Genomic DNA, 20,132 nt, shown 5'->3' with positions numbered 1-20,132 from the left:
TGTTGTTTACTTCCTCAGATTCTATTTCTACATTGGTCATATCAACTCCAATTCTTTCTTTTTCTTCCCCACTTTCTCCACTCTCATTATCTTTTTTGTCATTCTCAATTTCTTCTTTATCATCTTCGTCACTCTGTAACTCCAATATGTCTTCCCTCATATCATCATCAACTTGCGAATGAATGCCTGCAATGGCCTCTCTGTAACACATACATGTTTGCGCCTCTTTGTGGCATTTGTCGCATATCCTGCATGTACACATAAGAGGAAAACTTCCACAACTTTCACATCTTTGCCTTGTGCAATTTTTTGCTACATGGCCTTGCTCCCCACACTTGTAGCATACAAAATCAGGGCAGTCTTTTATAACATGTCCCGGATCAAGACATCTAGAACATACCTTAACTTGATTATTGTGTAATACTCTAAAGTATTGTTGACCATTGACAGTCTGAAATTTCAGACTGTAAGGCAAGGATTTTACCTGCTGTGGAAATTTACATTTGACATAACGAGTCCCATCAGCCACACTAGTTCCAGGATAATATCTGCGTTGAATGGGAGAAAGAAGTTCTACTCCGTATTCACCGAGCTTCATACTTATATCATCATCTGTGATGTATGCTGGTAAATGAAGAATTGACACAATAATAGTGTCTGAATATAAAAGAGTACAATCAAAGTGTTCACTTCCAATATCAATTCCACACAAGGTATTATATGCTACTTCCTTACTCGGTAGTGTGACCTCATACAAATTTGCACCTTTGGGCACAACTGCATAGACCGACATATCTCCGGTTAATTCTTCTACACTTCTAACAATATCACTTGCCTTTATTTTCTTCACATCCTTTACATCAATCACCACGGTACATTCTTTCCCAAAACGACGAGAAGCTCCTGTCTGTCTATCGATGTTACTCGACATGCCATTCTTATTGTTAGCTATTCCACTGGTGTCATTAGAGTGTGAGTCAGCTCCTTGTGCTGCACGTGCAGCACGACCAGGCTTTGTATTCATTGTCACAGAAAAAAAAATTTTTTGTGTGGTGGATAAAGTTATCCACACACTCAAAATATATCTCACTTATATATGAATGCGATCAAACAAATCTTATCAACGTACCTGTAACAAATTTAAACAGCAAAAATGTCTATTAAAGGAAAAAAACTTGAAAATTCACGGAGCGATCATCAAACGTGTTTTCCTTCTGATGTCATAACCGGAAGTCCCCCAGGACCTCTCGCGTGTGAGGCGAGCGTGATAACCACTACACTACCGAACCATTGGTACTCAGCTTCCAAACTACACTTTGTGATGACAACCGTACCTTTCATGGTCCTTCCATTAGTTTTTATAGTTCATTCGGCACAGCATCATCAATGCTATCCGCGTTTGTAGCTCAGTAACATGTTATGTCTGTGTCTCAAAATGAAGTTAAAATTAGCTTAATTCGTTTTCCTCACGAACAATTTCAGCACCATAATCATCAATGTCAAGCTCAACGCTACTCATTCGATACATAGGTGATACACGCGAGCTGGATGGAGACAAAAAAAAAAACAACATATTATCTGAAGGAGAATTCTCATATAGAGTGACCAAATTACCTTAGATAAACCCCATGATCCTTTCTGGCATAGGACCCTCTCGATCATAATATATAAGAGGGAAGGTACGTAACTTCCAAATATTTAGTTCCACCCATGACCCTCGATTTCCTTCTTCTCTTTCCGTCTATAAAGGCACACGACCATACTATATGGCTTGTTCTACTCCGGAGATATTTTTCTATTCATCAAGCCATCATTGACTTTTCTGCGTTGTACCAAACTGAAGTTACGGGCTCCGAAACGTGCGATTTCGCGAATTTTGTCTCTTGGGACAAGTACGTGCACATGTGGAAACCGGTGAACAGAGCTACATGTACCATGTTTGCGACTCTACGATGCAACCATCCTTGAATTACAGAAAAGTGGGAGATTCAAACGTAAATTTTACTTCCCATTAACTCGATTCAACTTAATGAACCATGTTCCATGCAAGAATTAGACATTGTCTTCTTCACTGCACATACATCGCATACATGCGACACGATTTTCAAAGTAGGTAATCTATGCGGCACACACGTCAACGCCGAAATATGATTGGCTCAAAAGGTTATACTTATTATCACGTGAGCTCGGACTTGTCCCAGCAGCTAATCTAATCAGCGTGGTAATACAACAGCAACGAATCCTAAAATACAATTGAAAATCAAATATAAGATCCAGTGGTGTTCACTAATTTCATGGTTGCTTCTAAACATCTTTCTGAAAGAAATTTGAAATCGAGGAGAATAAAAAACATTAGTTTGTTGCTGTCACGATCATAAAATCCAATCAGATCATTCAGGATTTTCTTGACAGTTACATCATGAAAAGGAAATAAGGAATAACCGACATGCAATTTGCCTACACCAAAATCAACTATCATTGTATCATTATAATCATTTTTGCATTGTTATGATCAAGAAAGTTACCAGCATCAAGGTGAAATCATCAAATCTTTAAAAACATCTGCAATCTCATCTTAACCAGTAAACTCTTTATTACTGACAACAGTTCTTGCAATTTGACATCTGTATAATGAAGGTCCCGATATCTTTTTATACTATTTTCAATGTTACTTGTTAAACATTCTCGTATGGGCTTTCTCGCAAGAGTAAATACACTAATTCTTCATTTCTTAAAGCTACCTAATCTACTATTTCAGTCAGTGACATAATATGTGATCGTTTCAAAGGTCAAATGAAGGGAATCTCCTTGTAATGCTAGTATCTAATGAGGGTTATGGCCTGGTCGCGAAACACTCTCAAACATTCATTATAGAAGCTATTGGCACCATAAAGTCAAGGACCCTAAATTTAAAGCGAATTGAAGAATTTGATAAGTAATAAAAGCGCTTAAAAATGGTATGGCAAAATATTATGGTTCCGCTGGGGGTCGATCCCAGGACCTCTCGCGTGTGAGGCGAGCGTGATAACCACTACACTACGGAACCATTGGTACTCAGCTTTCAAACTACACTTTGTGATGACAACTGTACCTTTCATGGTCCTTCCATTAGTTTTTATAGTTCATTCGGCACAGCATCATCAATGCTATCCGCGTTTGTAGCTCAGTAACATGTTATGTCTTTGTCTCAAAATGAAGTTAAAATTAGCTTAATTCGTTTTGCTCACGAACAATTTCAGCAATATAATCATCAATGTCAAGATCAACGCTACTCATTCGATACATAGGTATTAGACGCGAGCTGGATGGAGAGAAAAAAACATAATCTGAAGGAGAATTCTCATATAGAGTGACAAAATTACCTTAGATAACCCCCATGATCCTTTCTGGCATAGGACCCTCTCTATCATAATATATAAGAGGGAAGGTACGTAACTTCCAAATATTTAGTTCCACCCATGACCCTCGATTTCCTTCTTCTCTTTCCGTCTGTAAAGGCACACGACCATACTATATGGCTTGTTCTACTCCGGAGATATTTTTCTATTCATCAAGCCATCATTGACTTTTCTGCGTTGTACCAAACTGAAGTTACGGGCTCCGAAACGTGCGATTTCGCGAATTTTGTCTCTTGGGACAAGTACGTGCACATGTGGAAACCGGTGAACAGAGCTACATGTACCATGTTTGCGACTCTACGATGCAACCATCCTTGAATTACAGAAAAGTGGGAGATGCAAACGTAATTTTTACTTCCCATTAACTCGATTCAACTTAATGAACCATGTTCCATGCAAGAATTAGACATTGTCTTCTTCACTGCACATACATCGCATACATGCGACACGATTTTCAAAGTAGGTAATCTATGCGGCACACACGTCAACGCCGAAATATGATTGGCTCAAAAGGTTATACTTATTATCACGTGAGCTCGGACTTGTCCCAGCAGCTAATCTAGTCAGCGTAGTAATACAATAGCAACGAATCCAAAAATCCAATTGAAAATCAAATATAAGATCCAGTGGTGTTCACTAATTTCATGGCTGCTTCTCAACGTCTTTCTCAAAGAAATTTGAAATCGAGGAGAATAAAAGACATTAGTTTGTTGCTGTCACGATCATAAAATTCAATCAGATCATTCAGGATTTTCTTGACAGTTATATCATGAAAAGGAAATAAGGAATAACCGGCATGCAATTTGCCTACAACAAAATCAACTATCATTGTATCATTATAATCATTTTTGCATTGTTATGATCAAGAAAGTTACCAGCATCAAGGTGAAATCATCAAATCTTTAAAAAAATCTGCAATCTCATCTTAACCAGTAAACCCTTTATTACTGACAACAGTTCTTGCAATTTGACATCTGTATAATGAAGGTCCCGATATCTTTTGATACTATTTTCAATGTTACTTGTTAAACATTCTCGTACGGGCTTTCTCGCAAGAGTAATTACACTATTTCTTCATTTCTTAAAGCTACCTAATCTACTATTTCAGTCAGTGACATAATAAGTGATCGTCTCAAACCTCTTATGAAGGGAATCTGCTTGTAATGCTAGTATCTAATGAGGGTTATGACCTGGTCGCGAAACACTCTCAAATATTCCTTATAGAAGCTATTGGAATCATAAAGTCAAGGACCCTAAATTTAAAGCGAATTGAAGAATTTGATAATTAATAAAAACGCTTAAAAATGGTATGGCAAAATATTATGGTTCCGCTGGGGGTCGATCCCAGGACCTCTCGCGTGTGAGGCGAGCGTGATAACCACTACACTACGGAACCATTGGTTCGAAGGTTACAAAATACACTTTCTGATGATATCTGTACCTTTCATGGTCCTTTCATTAGTAACTATAGTTCATTCGGCACAGCATCATCAATATTATACGCATTTGTAGCTCAGTGACATGTCATGTCATGTCCGTATCTCAAAATGAAGTTAACATTACCGAATTCGTTTTGCTCACGAACAATTTCAACACCATAATGATCAACGTACAGCTCAAAGCTACTCATTCGATACATGATACAAATCATGGTATGCATGATGTTGATCCTGGGGATATGGAAAGGTTCCTATTTGATGGAGAATTCAGATGTTATGCGTATTGCCATATGGCACATGTAAACCAGCAACATATGCATCATTTATTTGTCATTCTATTACTTTTCATTTCTACTAAATCTGTGCTTATGGTGCGATTTGTTTACTACGTAGACCACGTATGTCTTTCTGTGACACGCAACGGCTGTCAAATCTTCGTTTGTTAATGATGTGATATATTAACAGTATTTACACCATGGCAAATAGATTAGATAGTTCAGTGCTTTGTCCTAGCGACATCTTCTCGATTGCATAGTTACCTCCCTTTGAATGTAATGTCAACTAACCAATAGCGTGTAACAGCGGTGCTTTGCGCATGGGCCGAAAATGGTAGGGACGATTCACTTCAGAAGGATACTTTGTCGGTTCAGCAATGACATACCACCACAGAGAAGCCATTACAAGTGTATTTCTATGAAAGGCTATATCTGTACATAAAACGTATCGCCATTGGAATATCGCTTATTTATCAGTCTATTGCAGCAGTGATCTCCCATCTCGATCATGTAGAAAGTGTTCAAATTTTGGAGTAGCTGATTTTGACTATATGCGGTGGCTTGCCTCTACTTCTCATTAGATTAACTGACCCAAAATTCTGCAGCGTCTGATTGACCCGCCATTGTGTTGATAGGGTTAACATATAGGAACCATGCCTAGCGAAGATGTTGCTGTCATGACTGTTCAGTCGTGTCTAAGAAATAGATCCTTCTATAACTGAAGGACCAACATTGCGTAACACATAAACACGGGACTCTCTCTATCTCTCTCCATGTAAAGAAGTGGTATTGATATTAGTAGTCTACCTCTTGCATGTACGCGGTTCTAATTGAATGCTAAAGCTGTCATCGAAGCAGAAGACCAGGATTCACACCGAGGTGTTTTTCACATACATCTTTCTTGTTTGTAACAATGTATACATAAGACTATCAACTGGAACGACTTTAGTTTATTCCAGCTAAAAGGTGTGTGTAACCAAAATGAGTCTACTTGACCTCTAAACAATCAAAGAGTTTAAGGCCGCCATTCGGAATACAGCATCTGCACATCATCACATTGTTAAGGTTTCAGTGTATATGAGATTAGGTTATCGTTAGTAAAATCAAAGAGTTTTCTTGGGGTCAACAATTAAGATGTTTCAGCTAATCTAGTTAGCAAAGTAATACAGGAGTAACGAATCCTAAAATACAATTGAAAATCAAATATAAGATTCAGTGCTGTTAACTAATTCCATGGCTGCTTCTAAACTTCTTTCTCAAAGACATTTGAAATCGAGGAGAATAAAAAATATTAAATTCTTGCTGTCAGGATCATAAAATCCAATCAGGTCATTCAGGATTTTCTTGACAGTTATATCATGAAAACGAAATAAGGAATAAGCGCCATGCAATTTGTCTACAACAAGATCAGCTATCACTGTAATCCTTTATGCATAGTTTATGATCAAGAGGTTTACCAGCATCAAGGTGAAATCGTGAAATCTTTATAAGTAAAACATCTGCAATACCATCTTAACCAGTAAACCCTTTATTACTGACAACAGTTCTTGCAATTTCACATTTGTATAATGAAGGTCCCGATATCTTTTGTTACTATTTTTAAAGTTACTTGTTAAACATTCTCGTATGGGCTTTCTCGCAAGATTAATTACACTATTTCTTCATTTCTTAAAGCTCACTAAATCTACTATTTCAGTCAGTGACATAATATGTGATCGTTTCAAAGGTCAAATGAAGGGAATCTCCTTGTAATGCTAGTATCTAATGAGGGTTATGGCCTGGTCGCGAAACACTCTCAAACATTCATGATAAAAGCTATTGGCATCATAAAGTCAATGACCCTAAATTTAAAGCGAACTGAAGAATTTGATAAGTAATAAAAGCGCTTAAAAATGGTATGGCAAAATATTATGGTTCCGCTGGGGGTCGATCCCAGGACCTCTCGCGTGTGAGGCGAGCGTGATAACCACTACACTACGGAACCATTGGTACTCAGCTTCCAAACTACACTTTGTGATGACAACTGTACCTTTCATGGTCCTTCCATTAGTTTTTATAGTTCATTCGGCACAGCATCATCAATGCTATCCGCGTTTGTAGCTCAGTAACATGTTATGTCTTTGTCTCAAAATGAAGTTAAAATTAGCTTAATTCGTTTTGCTCACGAACAGTTTCAGCACCATAATCATCAATGTTAAGATGAACGCTACTCATTCGATACATAGGTATTAGACGCGAGCTGGATGGAGAGAAAAAAACATAATCTGAAGGAGAATTCTCATATAGAGTGACAAAATTACCTTAGATAACCCCCATGATCCTTTCTGGCATAGGACCCTCTCTATCATAATATATAAGAGGGAAGGTACGTAACTTCCAAATATTTAGTTCCACCCATGACCCTCGATTTCCTTCTTCTCTTTCCGTCTATAAAGGCACACGACCATACTATATGGCTTGTTCTACTCCGGAGATATTTTTCTATTCATCAAGCCATCATTGACTTTTCTGCGTTGTACCAAACTGAAGTTACGGGCTCCGAAACGTGCGATTTCGCGAATTTTGTCTCTTGGGACAAGTACGTGCACACGTGGAAACCGGTGAACAGAGCTACATGTACCATGTTTGCGACTCTACGATGCAACCATCCTTGAATTACAGAAAAGTGGGAGATGCAAACGTAATTTTTACTTCCCATTAATTCGATTCAACTTAATGAACCATGTTCCATGCAAGAATTAGACATTGTCTTCTTCACTGCACATACATCGCATACATGCGACACGATTTTCAAAGTAGGTAATCTATGCGGCACACACGTCAACGCCGAAATATGATTGGCTCAAAAGGTTATACTTATTATCACGTGAGCTCGGACTTGTCCCAGCAGCTAATCTAGTCAGCGTAGTAATACAATAACAACGAATCCAAAAATCCAATTGAAAATCAAATATAAGATCCAGTGGTGTTCACTAATTTCATGGCTGCTTCTAAACGTCTTTCTCAAAGAAATTTGAAATCAAGGAGAATAAAAGACATTAGTTTGTTGCTGTCACGATCATAAAATTCAATCAGATCATTCAGGATTTTCTTGACAGTTATATCATGAAAAGGAAATAAGGAATAACCGGCATGCAATTTGCCTACAACAAAATCAACTATCATTGTATCATTATAATCATTTTTGCATTGTTATGATCAAGAAAGTTACCAGCATCAAGGTGAAATCATCAAATCTTTAAAAACATCTGCAATCTCATCTTAACCAGTAAACTCTTTATTACTGACAACAGTTCTTGCAATTTCACATCTGTATAATGAAGGTCCCGATATCTTTTTATACTATTTTCAATGTTACTTTTTAAACATTCTCGTATGGGCTTTCTCGCAAGAGTAATTACACTATTTCTTCATTTCTTAAAGCTACCTAATCTACTATTTCAGTCAGTGACATAATAAGTGATCGTCTCAAACCTCTTATGAAGGGAATCTGCTTGTAATGCTAGTATCTAATGAGGGTTATGACCTGGTCGCGAAACACTCTCAAACATTCATTATAGAAGCTATTGGCATCATAAAGTCAAGGACCCTAAATTTAAAGTGAATTGAAGAATTTGATAATTAATTAAAACGCTTAAAAATGGTATGGCAAAATATGATGATTCCGCTGGGGGTCGATCCCAGGACCTCTCGCGTGTGAGGCGAGCGTGATAACCACTACACTACGGAACCATTGGTTCGAAGGTTACAAAATACACTTTCTGATGATATCTGTACCTTTCATGGTCCTTTCATTAGTAACTATAGTTCATTCGGCACAGCATCATCAATATTATACGCATTTGTAGCTCAGTGACATGTCATGTCATGTCCGTATCTCAAAATGAAGTTAACATTACCGAATTCGTTTTGCTCACGAACAATTTCAACACCATAATGATCAACGTACAGCTCAAAGCTACTCATTCGATACATGATACAAATCATGGTATGCATGATGTTGATCCTGGGGATATGGAAAGGTTCCTATTTGATGGAGAATTCAGATGTTATGCGTATTGCCATATGGCACATGTAAACCAGCAACATATGCATCATTTATTTGTCATTCTATTACTTTTCATTTCTACTAAATCTGTGCTTATGGTGCGATTTGTTTACTACGTAGACCACGTATGTCTTTCTGTGACACGCAACGGCTGTCAAATCTTCGTTTGTTAATGATGTGATATATTAACAGTATTTACACCATGGCAAATAGATTAGATAGTTCAGTGCTTTGTCCTAGCGACATCTTCTCGATTGCATAGTTACCTCCCTTTGAATGTAATGTCAACTAACCAATAGCGTGTAACAGCGGTGCTTTGCGCATGGGCCGAAAATGGTAGGGACGATTCACTTCAGAAGGATACTTTGTCGGTTCAGCAATGACATACCACCACAGAGAAGCCATTACAAGTGTATTTCTATGAAAGGCTATATCTGTACATAAAACGTATCGCCATTGGAATATCGCTTATTTATCAGTCTATTGCAGCAGTGATCTCCCATCTCGATCATGTAGAAAGAGTGTTCAAATTTTGGAGTAGCTGATTTTGACTATATGCGGTGGCTTGCCTCTACTTCTCATTAGATTAACTGACCCAAAATTCTGCAGCGTCTGATTGACCCGCCATTGTGTTGATAGGGTTAACATATAGGAACCATGCCTAGCGAAGATGTTGCTGTCATGACTGTTCAGTCGTGTCTAAGAAATAGATCCTTCTATAACTGAAGGACCAACATTGCGTAACACATAAACACGGGACTCTCTCTATCTCTCTCCATGTAAAGAAGTGGTATTGATATTAGTAGTCTACCTCTTGCATGTACGCGGTTCTAATTGAATGCTAAAGCTGTCATCGAAGCAGAAGACCAGGATTCACACCGAGGTGTTTTTCACATACATCTTTCTTGTTTGTAACAATGTATACATAAGACTATCAACTGGAACGACTTTAGTTTATTCCAGCTAAAAGGTGTGTGTAACCAAAATGAGTCTACTTGAACTCTAAACAATCAAAGAGTTTAAGGCCGCCATTCGGAATACAGCATCTGCACAGCATCACATTGTTAAGGTTTCAGTGTATATGAGATTAGGTTATCGTTAGTAAAATCAAAGAGTTTTCTTGGGGTGAACAATTAAGATGTTTCAGCTAATCTAGTTAACAAAGTAATACAGGAGTAACGAATCCTAAAATACAATTGAAAATCAAATATAAGATTCAGTGCTGTTAACTAATTCCATGGCTGCTTCTAAACTTCTTTCTCAAAGACATTTGAAATCGAGGAGAATAAAAAATATTAAATTCTTGCTGTCAGGATCATAAAATCCAATCAGGTCATTCAGGATTTTCTTGACAGTTATATCATGAAAACGAAATAAGGAATAAGCGCCATGCAATTTGTCTACAACAAGATCAGCTATCACTGTAATCCTTTATGCATAGTTTATGATCAAGAGGTTTACCAGCATCAAGGTGAAATCGTGAAATCTTTATAAGTAAAACATCTGCAATACCATCTTAACCAGTAAACCCTTTATTACTGACAACAGTTCTTGCAATTTCACATTTGTATAATGAAGGTCCCGATATCTTTTGTTACTATTTTTAAAGTTACTTGTTAAACATTCTCGTATGGGCTTTCTCGCAAGATTAATTACACTATTTCTTCATTTCTTAAAGCTCACTAAATCTACTATTTCAGTCAGTGACATAATATGTGATCGTTTCAAAGGTCAAATGAAGGGAATCTCCTTGTAATGCTAGTATCTAATGAGGGTTATGGCCTGGTCGCGAAACACTCTCAAACATTCATGATAAAAGCTATTGGCATCATAAAGTCAATGACCCTAAATTTAAAGCGAACTGAAGAATTTGATAAGTAATAAAAGCGCTTAAAAATGGTATGGCAAAATATTATGGTTCCGCTGGGGGTCGATCCCAGGACCTCTCGCGTGTGAGGCGAGCGTGATAACCACTACACTACGGAACCATTGGTACTCAGCTTCCAAACTACACTTTGTGATGACAACTGTACCTTTCATGGTCCTTCCATTAGTTTTTATAGTTCATTCGGCACAGCATCATCAATGCTATCCGCGTTTGTAGCTCAGTAACATGTTATGTCTTTGTCTCAAAATGAAGTTAAAATTAGCTTAATTCGTTTTGCTCACGAACAATTTCAGCACCATAATCATCAATGTTAAGATGAACGCTACTCATTCGATACATAGGTATTAGACGCGAGCTGGATGGAGAGAAAAAAACATAATCTGAAGGAGAATTCTCATATAGAGTGACAAAATTACCTTAGATAACCCCCATGATCCTTTCTGGCATAGGACCCTCTCTATCATAATATATAAGAGGGAAGGTACGTAACTTCCAAATATTTAGTTCCACCCATGACCCTCGATTTCCTTCTTCTCTTTCCGTCTATAAAGGCACACGACCATACTATATGGCTTGTTCTACTCCGGAGATATTTTTCTATTCATCAAGCCATCATTGACTTTTCTGCGTTGTACCAAACTGAAGTTACGGGCTCCGAAACGTGCGATTTCGCGAATTTTGTCTCTTGGGACAAGTACGTGCACACGTGGAAACCGGTGAACAGAGCTACATGTACCATGTTTGCGACTCTACGATGCAACCATCCTTGAATTACAGAAAAGTGGGAGATGCAAACGTAATTTTTACTTCCCATTAATTCGATTCAACTTAATGAACCATGTTCCATGCAAGAATTAGACATTGTCTTCTTCACTGCACATACATCGCATACATGCGACACGATTTTCAAAGTAGGTAATCTATGCGGCACACACGTCAACGCCGAAATATGATTGGCTCAAAAGGTTATACTTATTATCACGTGAGCTCGGACTTGTCCCAGCAGCTAATCTAGTCAGCGTAGTAATACAATAACAACGAATCCAAAAATCCAATTGAAAATCAAATATAAGATCCAGTGGTGTTCACTAATTTCATGGCTGCTTCTAAACGTCTTTCTCAAAGAAATTTGAAATCAAGGAGAATAAAAGACATTAGTTTGTTGCTGTCACGATCATAAAATTCAATCAGATCATTCAGGATTTTCTTGACAGTTATATCATGAAAAGGAAATAAGGAATAACCGGCATGCAATTTGCCTACAACAAAATCAACTATCATTGTATCATTATAATCATTTTTGCATTGTTATGATCAAGAAAGTTACCAGCATCAAGGTGAAATCATCAAATCTTTAAAAACATCTGCAATCTCATCTTAACCAGTAAACTCTTTATTACTGACAACAGTTCTTGCAATTTCACATCTGTATAATGAAGGTCCCGATATCTTTTTATACTATTTTCAATGTTACTTTTTAAACATTCTCGTATGGGCTTTCTCGCAAGAGTAATTACACTATTTCTTCATTTCTTAAAGCTACCTAATCTACTATTTCAGTCAGTGACATAATAAGTGATCGTCTCAAACCTCTTATGAAGGGAATCTGCTTGTAATGCTAGTATCTAATGAGGGTTATGACCTGGTCGCGAAACACTCTCAAACATTCATTATAGAAGCTATTGGCATCATAAAGTCAAGGACCCTAAATTTAAAGTGAATTGAAGAATTTGATAATTAATTAAAACGCTTAAAAATGGTATGGCAAAATATGATGATTCCGCTGGGGGTCGATCCCAGGACCTCTCGCGTGTGAGGCGAGCGTGATAACCACTACACTACGGAACCATTGGTTCGAAGGTTACAAAATACACTTTCTGATGATATCTGTACCTTTCATGGTCCTTTCATTAGTAACTATAGTTCATTCGGCACAGCATCATCAATATTATACGCATTTGTAGCTCAGTGACATGTCATGTCATGTCCGTATCTCAAAATGAAGTTAACATTACCGAATTCGTTTTGCTCACGAACAATTTCAACACCATAATGATCAACGTACAGCTCAAAGCTACTCATTCGATACATGATACAAATCATGGTATGCATGATGTTGATCCTGGGGATATGGAAAGGTTCCTATTTGATGGAGAATTCAGATGTTATGCGTATTGCCATATGGCACATGTAAACCAGCAACATATGCATCATTTATTTGTCATTCTATTACTTTTCATTTCTACTAAATCTGTGCTTATGGTGCGATTTGTTTACTACGTAGACCACGTATGTCTTTCTGTGACACGCAACGGCTGTCAAATCTTCGTTTGTTAATGATGTGATATATTAACAGTATTTACACCATGGCAAATAGATTAGATAGTTCAGTGCTTTGTCCTAGCGACATCTTCTCGATTGCATAGTTACCTCCCTTTGAATGTAATGTCAACTAACCAATAGCGTGTAACAGCGGTGCTTTGCGCATGGGCCGAAAATGGTAGGGACGATTCACTTCAGAAGGATACTTTGTCGGTTCAGCAATGACATACCACCACAGAGAAGCCATTACAAGTGTATTTCTATGAAAGGCTATATCTGTACATAAAACGTATCGCCATTGGAATATCGCTTATTTATCAGTCTATTGCAGCAGTGATCTCCCATCTCGATCATGTAGAAAGAGTGTTCAAATTTTGGAGTAGCTGATTTTGACTATATGCGGTGGCTTGCCTCTACTTCTCATTAGATTAACTGACCCAAAATTCTGCAGCGTCTGATTGACCCGCCATTGTGTTGATAGGGTTAACATATAGGAACCATGCCTAGCGAAGATGTTGCTGTCATGACTGTTCAGTCGTGTCTAAGAAATAGATCCTTCTATAACTGAAGGACCAACATTGCGTAACACATAAACACGGGACTCTCTCTATCTCTCTCCATGTAAAGAAGTGGTATTGATATTAGTAGTCTACCTCTTGCATGTACGCGGTTCTAATTGAATGCTAAAGCTGTCATCGAAGCAGAAGACCAGGATTCACACCTAGGTGTTTTTCACATACATCTTTCTTGTTTGTAACAATGTATACATAAGACTATCAACTGGAACGACTTTAGTTTATTCCAGCTAAAAGGTGTGTGTAACCAAAATGAGTCTACTTGACCTCTAAACAATCAAAGAGTTTAAGGCCGCCATTCGGAATACAGCATCTGCACAGCATCACATTGTTAAGGTTTCAGTGTATATGAGATTAGGTTATCGTTAGTAAAATCAAAGAGTTTTCTTGGGGTGAACAATTAAGATGTTTCAGCTAATCTAGTTAACAAAGTAATACAGGAGTAACGAATCCTAAAATACAATTGAAAATCAAATATAAGATTCAGTGCTGTTAACTAATTCCATGGCTGCTTCTAAACTTCTTTCTCAAAGACATTTGAAATCGAGGAGAATAAAAAATATTAAATTCTTGCTGTCAGGATCATAAAATCCAATCAGGTCATTCAGGATTTTCTTGACAGTTATATCATGAAAACGAAATAAGGAATAAGCGCCATGCAATTTGTCTACAACAAGATCAGCTATCACTGTAATCCTTTATGCATAGTTTATGATCAAGAGGTTTACCAGCATCAAGGTGAAATCGTGAAATCTTTATAAGTAAAACATCTGCAATACCATCTTAACCAGTAAACCCTTTATTACTGACAACAGTTCTTGCAATTTCACATTTGTATAATGAAGGTCCCGATATCTTTTGTTACTATTTTTAAAGTTACTTGTTAAACATTCTCGTATGGGCTTTCTCGCAAGATTAATTACACTATTTCTTCATTTCTTAAAGCTCACTAAATCTACTATTTCAGTCAGTGACATAATATGTGATCGTTTCAAAGGTCAAATGAAGGGAATCTCCTTGTAATGCTAGTATCTAATGAGGGTTATGGCCTGGTCGCGAAACACTCTCAAACATTCATGATAAAAGCTATTGGCATCATAAAGTCAATGACCCTAAATTTAAAGCGAACTGAAGAATTTGATAAGTAATAAAAGCGCTTAAAAATGGTATGGCAAAATATTATGGTTCCGCTGGGGGTCGATCCCAGGACCTCTCGCGTGTGAGGCGAGCGTGATAACCACTACACTACGGAACCATTGGTACTCAGCTTCCAAACTACACTTTGTGATGACAACTGTACCTTTCATGGTCCTTCCATTAGTTTTTATAGTTCATTCGGCACAGCATCATCAATGCTATCCGCGTTTGTAGCTCAGTAACATGTTATGTCTTTGTCTCAAAATGAAGTTAAAATTAGCTTAATTCGTTTTGCTCACGAACAATTTCAGCACCATAATCATCAATGTTAAGATGAACGCTACTCATTCGATACATAGGTATTAGACGCGAGCTGGATGGAGAGAAAAAAACATAATCTGAAGGAGAATTCTCATATAGAGTGACAAAATTACCTTAGATAACCCCCATGATCCTTTCTGGCATAGGACCCTCTCTATCATAATATATAAGAGGGAAGGTACGTAACTTCCAAATATTTAGTTCCACCCATGACCCTCGATTTCCTTCTTCTCTTTCCGTCTATAAAGGCACACGACCATACTATATGGCTTGTTCTACTCCGGAGATATTTTTCTATTCATCAAGCCATCATTGACTTTTCTGCGTTGTACCAAACTGAAGTTACGGGCTCCGAAACGTGCGATTTCGCGAATTTTGTCTCTTGGGACAAGTACGTGCACATGTGGAAACCGGTGAACAGAGCTACATGTACCATGTTTGCGACTCTACGATGCAACCATCCTTGAATTACAGAAAAGTGGGAGATGCAAACGTAATTTTTACTTCCCATTAATTCGATTCAACTTAATGAACCATGTTCCATGCAAGAATTAGACATTGTCTTCTTCACTGCACATACATCGCATACATGCGACACGATTTTCAAAGTAGGTAATCTATGCGGCACACACGTCAACGCCGAAATATGATTGGCTCAAAAGGTTATACTTATTATCACGTGAGCTCGGACTTGTCCCAGCAGCTAATCTAGTCAGCGTAGTAATACAATAACAACGAATCCAAAAATCCAATTGAAAATCAAATATAAGATCCAGTGGTGTTCACTAATTTCATGGCTGCTTCTAAACGTCTTTCTCAAAGAAATTTGAAATCAAGGAGAATAAAAGACATTAGTTTGTTGCTGTCACGATCATAAAATTCAATCAGATCATTCAGGATTTTCTTGACAGTTATATCATGAAAAGGAAATAAGGAATAACCGGCATGCAATTTGCCTACAACAAAATCAACTATCATTGTATCATTATAATCATTTTTGCATTGTTATGATCAAGAAAGTTACCAGCATCAAGGTGAAATCATCAAATCTTTAAAAACATCTGCAATCTCATCTTAACCAGTAAACTCTTTATTACTGACAACAGTTCTTGCAATTTCACATCTGTATAATGAAGGTCCCGATATCTTTTGATACTATTTTCAATGTTACTTTTTAAACATTCTCGTATGGGCTTTCTCGCAAGAGTAATTACACTATTTCTTCATTTCTTAAAGCTACCTAATCTACTATTTCAGTCAGTGACATAATAAGTGATCGTCTCAAACCTCTTATGAAGGGAATCTGCTTGTAATGCTAGTATCTAATGAGGGTTATGACCTGGTCGCGAAACACTCTCAAACATTCATTATAGAAGCTATTGGCATCATAAAGTCAAGGACCCTAAATTTAAAGCGAATTGAAGAATTTGATAATTAATAAAAACGCTTAAAAATGGTATGGCAAAATATTATGATTCCGCTGGGGGTCGATCCCAGGACCTCTCGCGTGTGAGGCGAGCGTGATAACCACTACACTACGGAACCATTGGTTCGAAGGTTACAAAATACACTTTCTGATGATATCTGTACCTTTCATGGTCCTTTCATTAGTAACTATAGTTCATTCGGCACAGCATCATCAATATTATACGCATTTGTAGCTCAGTGACATGTCATGTCATGTCCGTATCTCAAAATGAAGTTAACATTACCGAATTCGTTTTGCTCAGGAACAATTTCAACACCATAATGATCAACGTACAGCTCAAAGCTACTCATTCGATACATGATTCAAATCATGGTATGCATGATGTTGATCCTGGGGATATGGAAAGGTTCCTATTTGATGGAGAATTCAGATGTTATGCGTATTGCCATATGGCACATGTAAACCAGCAACATATGCATCATTTATTTGTCATTCTATTACTTTTCATTTCTACTAAATCTGTGCTTATGGTGCGATTTGTTTACTACGTAGACCACGTATGTCTTTCTGTGACACGCAACGGCTGTCAAATCTTCGTTTGTTAATGATGTGATATATTAACAGTATTTACACCATGGCAAATAGATTAGATAGTTCAGTGCTTTGTCCTAGCGACATCTTCTCGATTGCATAGTTACCTCCCTTTGAATGTAATGTCAACTAACCAATAGCGTGTAACAGCGGTGCTTTGCGCATGGGCCGAAAATGGTAGGGACGATTCACTTCAGAAGGATACTTTGTCGGTTCAGCAATGACATACCACCACAGAGAAGCCATTACAAGTGTATTTCTATGAAAGGCTATATCTGTACATAAAACGTATCGCCATTGGAATATCGCTTATTTATCAGTCTATTGCAGCAGTGATCTCCCATCTCGATCATGTAGAAAGAGTGTTCAAATTTTGGAGTAGCTGATTTTGACTATATGCGGTGGCTTGCCTCTACTTCTCATTAGATTAACTGACCCAAAATTCTGCAGCGTCTGATTGACCCGCCATTGTGTTGATAGGGTTAACATATAGGAACCATGCCTAGCGAAGATGTTGCTGTCATGACTGTTCAGTCGTGTCTAAGAAATAGATCCTTCTATAACTGAAGGACCAACATTGCGTAACACATAAACACGGGACTCTCTCTATCTCTCTCCATGTAAAGAAGTGGTATTGATATTAGTAGTCTACCTCTTGCATGTACGCGGTTCTAATTGAATGCTAAAGCTGTCATCGAAGCAGAAGACCAGGATTCACACCGAGGTGTTTTTCACATACATCTTTCTTGTTTGTAACAATGTATACATAAGACTATCAACTGGAACGACTTTAGTTTATTCCAGCTAAAAGGTGTGTGTAACCAAAATGAGTCTACTTGACCTCTAAACAATCAAAGAGTTTAAGGCCGCCATTCGGAATACAGCATCTGCACATCATCACATTGTTAAGGTTTCAGTGTATATGAGATTAGGCTATCGTTAGTAAAATCAAAGAGTTTTCTTGGGGTCAACAATTAAGATGTTTCAGCTAATCTAGTTAGCAAAGTAATACAGGAGTAACGAATCCTAAAATACAATTGAAAATCAAATATAAGATTCAGTGCTGTTAACTAATTCCATGGCTGCTTCTAAACTTCTTTCTCAAAGACATTTGAAATCGAGGAGAATAAAAAATATTAAATTCTTGCTGTCAGGATCATAAAATCCAATCAGGTCATTCAGGATTTTCTTGACAGTTATATCATGAAAACGAAATAAGGAATAAGCGCCATGCAATTTGTCTACAACAAGATCAGCTATCACTGTAATCCTTTATGCATAGTTTATGATCAAGAGGTTTACCAGCATCAAGGTGAAATCGTGAAATCTTTATAAGTAAAACATCTGCAATACCATCTTAACCAGTAAACCCTTTATTACTGACAACAGTTCTTGCAATTTCACATTTGTATAATGAAGGTCCCGATATCTTTTGTTACTATTTTTAAAGTTACTTGTTAAACATTCTCGTATGGGCTTTCTCGCAAGATTAATTACACTATTTCTTCATTTCTTAAAGCTCACTAAATCTACTATTTCAGTCAGTGACATAATATGTGATCGTTTCAAAGGTCAAATGAAGGGAATCTCCTTGTAATGCTAGTATCTAATGAGGGTTATGGCCTGGTCGCGAAACACTCTCAAACATTCATGATAAAAGCTATTGGCATCATAAAGTCAATGACCCTAAATTTAAAGCGAACTGAAGAATTTGATAAGTAATAAAAGCGCTTAAAAATGGTATGGCAAAATATTATGGTTCCGCTGGGGGTCGATCCCAGGACCTCTCGCGTGTGAGGCGAGCGTGATAACCACTACACTACGGAACCATTGGTACTCAGCTTCCAAACTACACTTTGTGATGACAACTGTACCTTTCATGGTCCTTCCATTAGTTTTTATAGTTCATTCGGCACAGCATCATCAATGCTATCCGCGTTTGTAGCTCAGTAACATGTTATGTCTTTGTCTCAAAATGAAGTTAAAATTAGCTTAATTCGTTTTGCTCACGAACAATTTCAGCACCATAATCATCAATGTTAAGATGAACGCTACTCATTCGATACATAGGTATTAGACGCGAGCTGGATGGAGAGAAAAAAACATAATCTGAAGGAGAATTCTCATATAGAGTGACAAAATTACCTTAGATAACCCCCATGATCCTTTCTGGCATAGGACCCTCTCTATCATAATATATAAGAGGGAAGGTACGTAACTTCCAAATATTTAGTTCCACCCATGACCCTCGATTTCCTTCTTCTCTTTCCGTCTATAAAGGCACACGACCATACTATATGGCTTGTTCTACTCCGGAGATATTTTTCTATTCATCAAGCCATCATTGACTTTTCTGCGTTGTACCAAACTGAAGTTACGGGCTCCGAAACGTGCGATTTCGCGAATTTTGTCTCTTGGGACAAGTACGTGCACATGTGGAAACCGGTGAACAGAGCTACATGTACCATGTTTGCGACTCTACGATGCAACCATCCTTGAATTACAGAAAAGTGGGAGATGCAAACGTAATTTTTACTTCCCATTAATTCGATTCAACTTAATGAACCATGTTCCATGCAAGAATTAGACATTGTCTTCTTCACTGCACATACATCGCATACATGCGACACGATTTTCAAAGTAGGTAATCTATGCGGCACACACGTCAACGCCGAAATATGATTGGCTCAAAAGGTTATACTTATTATC

The 20,132-nt window shown here is 37.6% G+C and overlaps 9 non-coding genes across 9 annotated transcripts; all 9 read right to left on the bottom strand.

The window, feature by feature from the left end:
* Positions 1 to 2,973: 2,973 nt before the first annotated feature.
* Trnav-cac (transfer RNA valine (anticodon CAC)) lies at positions 2,974 to 3,046 on the bottom strand. The gene has a single exon. It is a non-coding gene; the product is annotated as a tRNA-Val (tRNA).
* A 1,675-nt stretch (positions 3,047 to 4,721) lies between these two features.
* Positions 4,722 to 4,794, bottom strand: Trnav-cac (transfer RNA valine (anticodon CAC)). Its single transcript has one exon. It is a non-coding gene; the product is annotated as a tRNA-Val (tRNA).
* Positions 4,795 to 7,023: 2,229 nt separating this feature from the next.
* Trnav-cac (transfer RNA valine (anticodon CAC)) lies at positions 7,024 to 7,096 on the bottom strand. The gene has a single exon. It is a non-coding gene; the product is annotated as a tRNA-Val (tRNA).
* Positions 7,097 to 8,771: 1,675 nt separating this feature from the next.
* Positions 8,772 to 8,844, bottom strand: Trnav-cac (transfer RNA valine (anticodon CAC)). The gene has a single exon. It is a non-coding gene; the product is annotated as a tRNA-Val (tRNA).
* Positions 8,845 to 11,075: 2,231 nt separating this feature from the next.
* On the bottom strand, positions 11,076 to 11,148 carry Trnav-cac (transfer RNA valine (anticodon CAC)). Its single transcript has one exon. It is a non-coding gene; the product is annotated as a tRNA-Val (tRNA).
* Positions 11,149 to 12,823: 1,675 nt separating this feature from the next.
* Trnav-cac (transfer RNA valine (anticodon CAC)) lies at positions 12,824 to 12,896 on the bottom strand. The gene has a single exon. It is a non-coding gene; the product is annotated as a tRNA-Val (tRNA).
* A 2,231-nt stretch (positions 12,897 to 15,127) lies between these two features.
* On the bottom strand, positions 15,128 to 15,200 carry Trnav-cac (transfer RNA valine (anticodon CAC)). The gene has a single exon. It is a non-coding gene; the product is annotated as a tRNA-Val (tRNA).
* Positions 15,201 to 16,875: 1,675 nt separating this feature from the next.
* Positions 16,876 to 16,948, bottom strand: Trnav-cac (transfer RNA valine (anticodon CAC)). The gene has a single exon. It is a non-coding gene; the product is annotated as a tRNA-Val (tRNA).
* Positions 16,949 to 19,179: 2,231 nt separating this feature from the next.
* Trnav-cac (transfer RNA valine (anticodon CAC)) lies at positions 19,180 to 19,252 on the bottom strand. The gene has a single exon. It is a non-coding gene; the product is annotated as a tRNA-Val (tRNA).
* Between the last annotated feature and the right edge of the window lie 880 nt (positions 19,253 to 20,132).

The sequence above is a fragment of the Sinohyriopsis cumingii genome, chromosome 4, assembly GCF_028554795.1.
Source record: "Sinohyriopsis cumingii isolate HCF-2022 chromosome 4, ASM2855479v2, whole genome shotgun sequence".
Classification (NCBI taxonomy): Eukaryota; Metazoa; Mollusca; class Bivalvia; order Unionida; family Unionidae; genus Sinohyriopsis; species Sinohyriopsis cumingii.
This window is presented reverse-complemented; position numbering and strand designations above follow the sequence as displayed.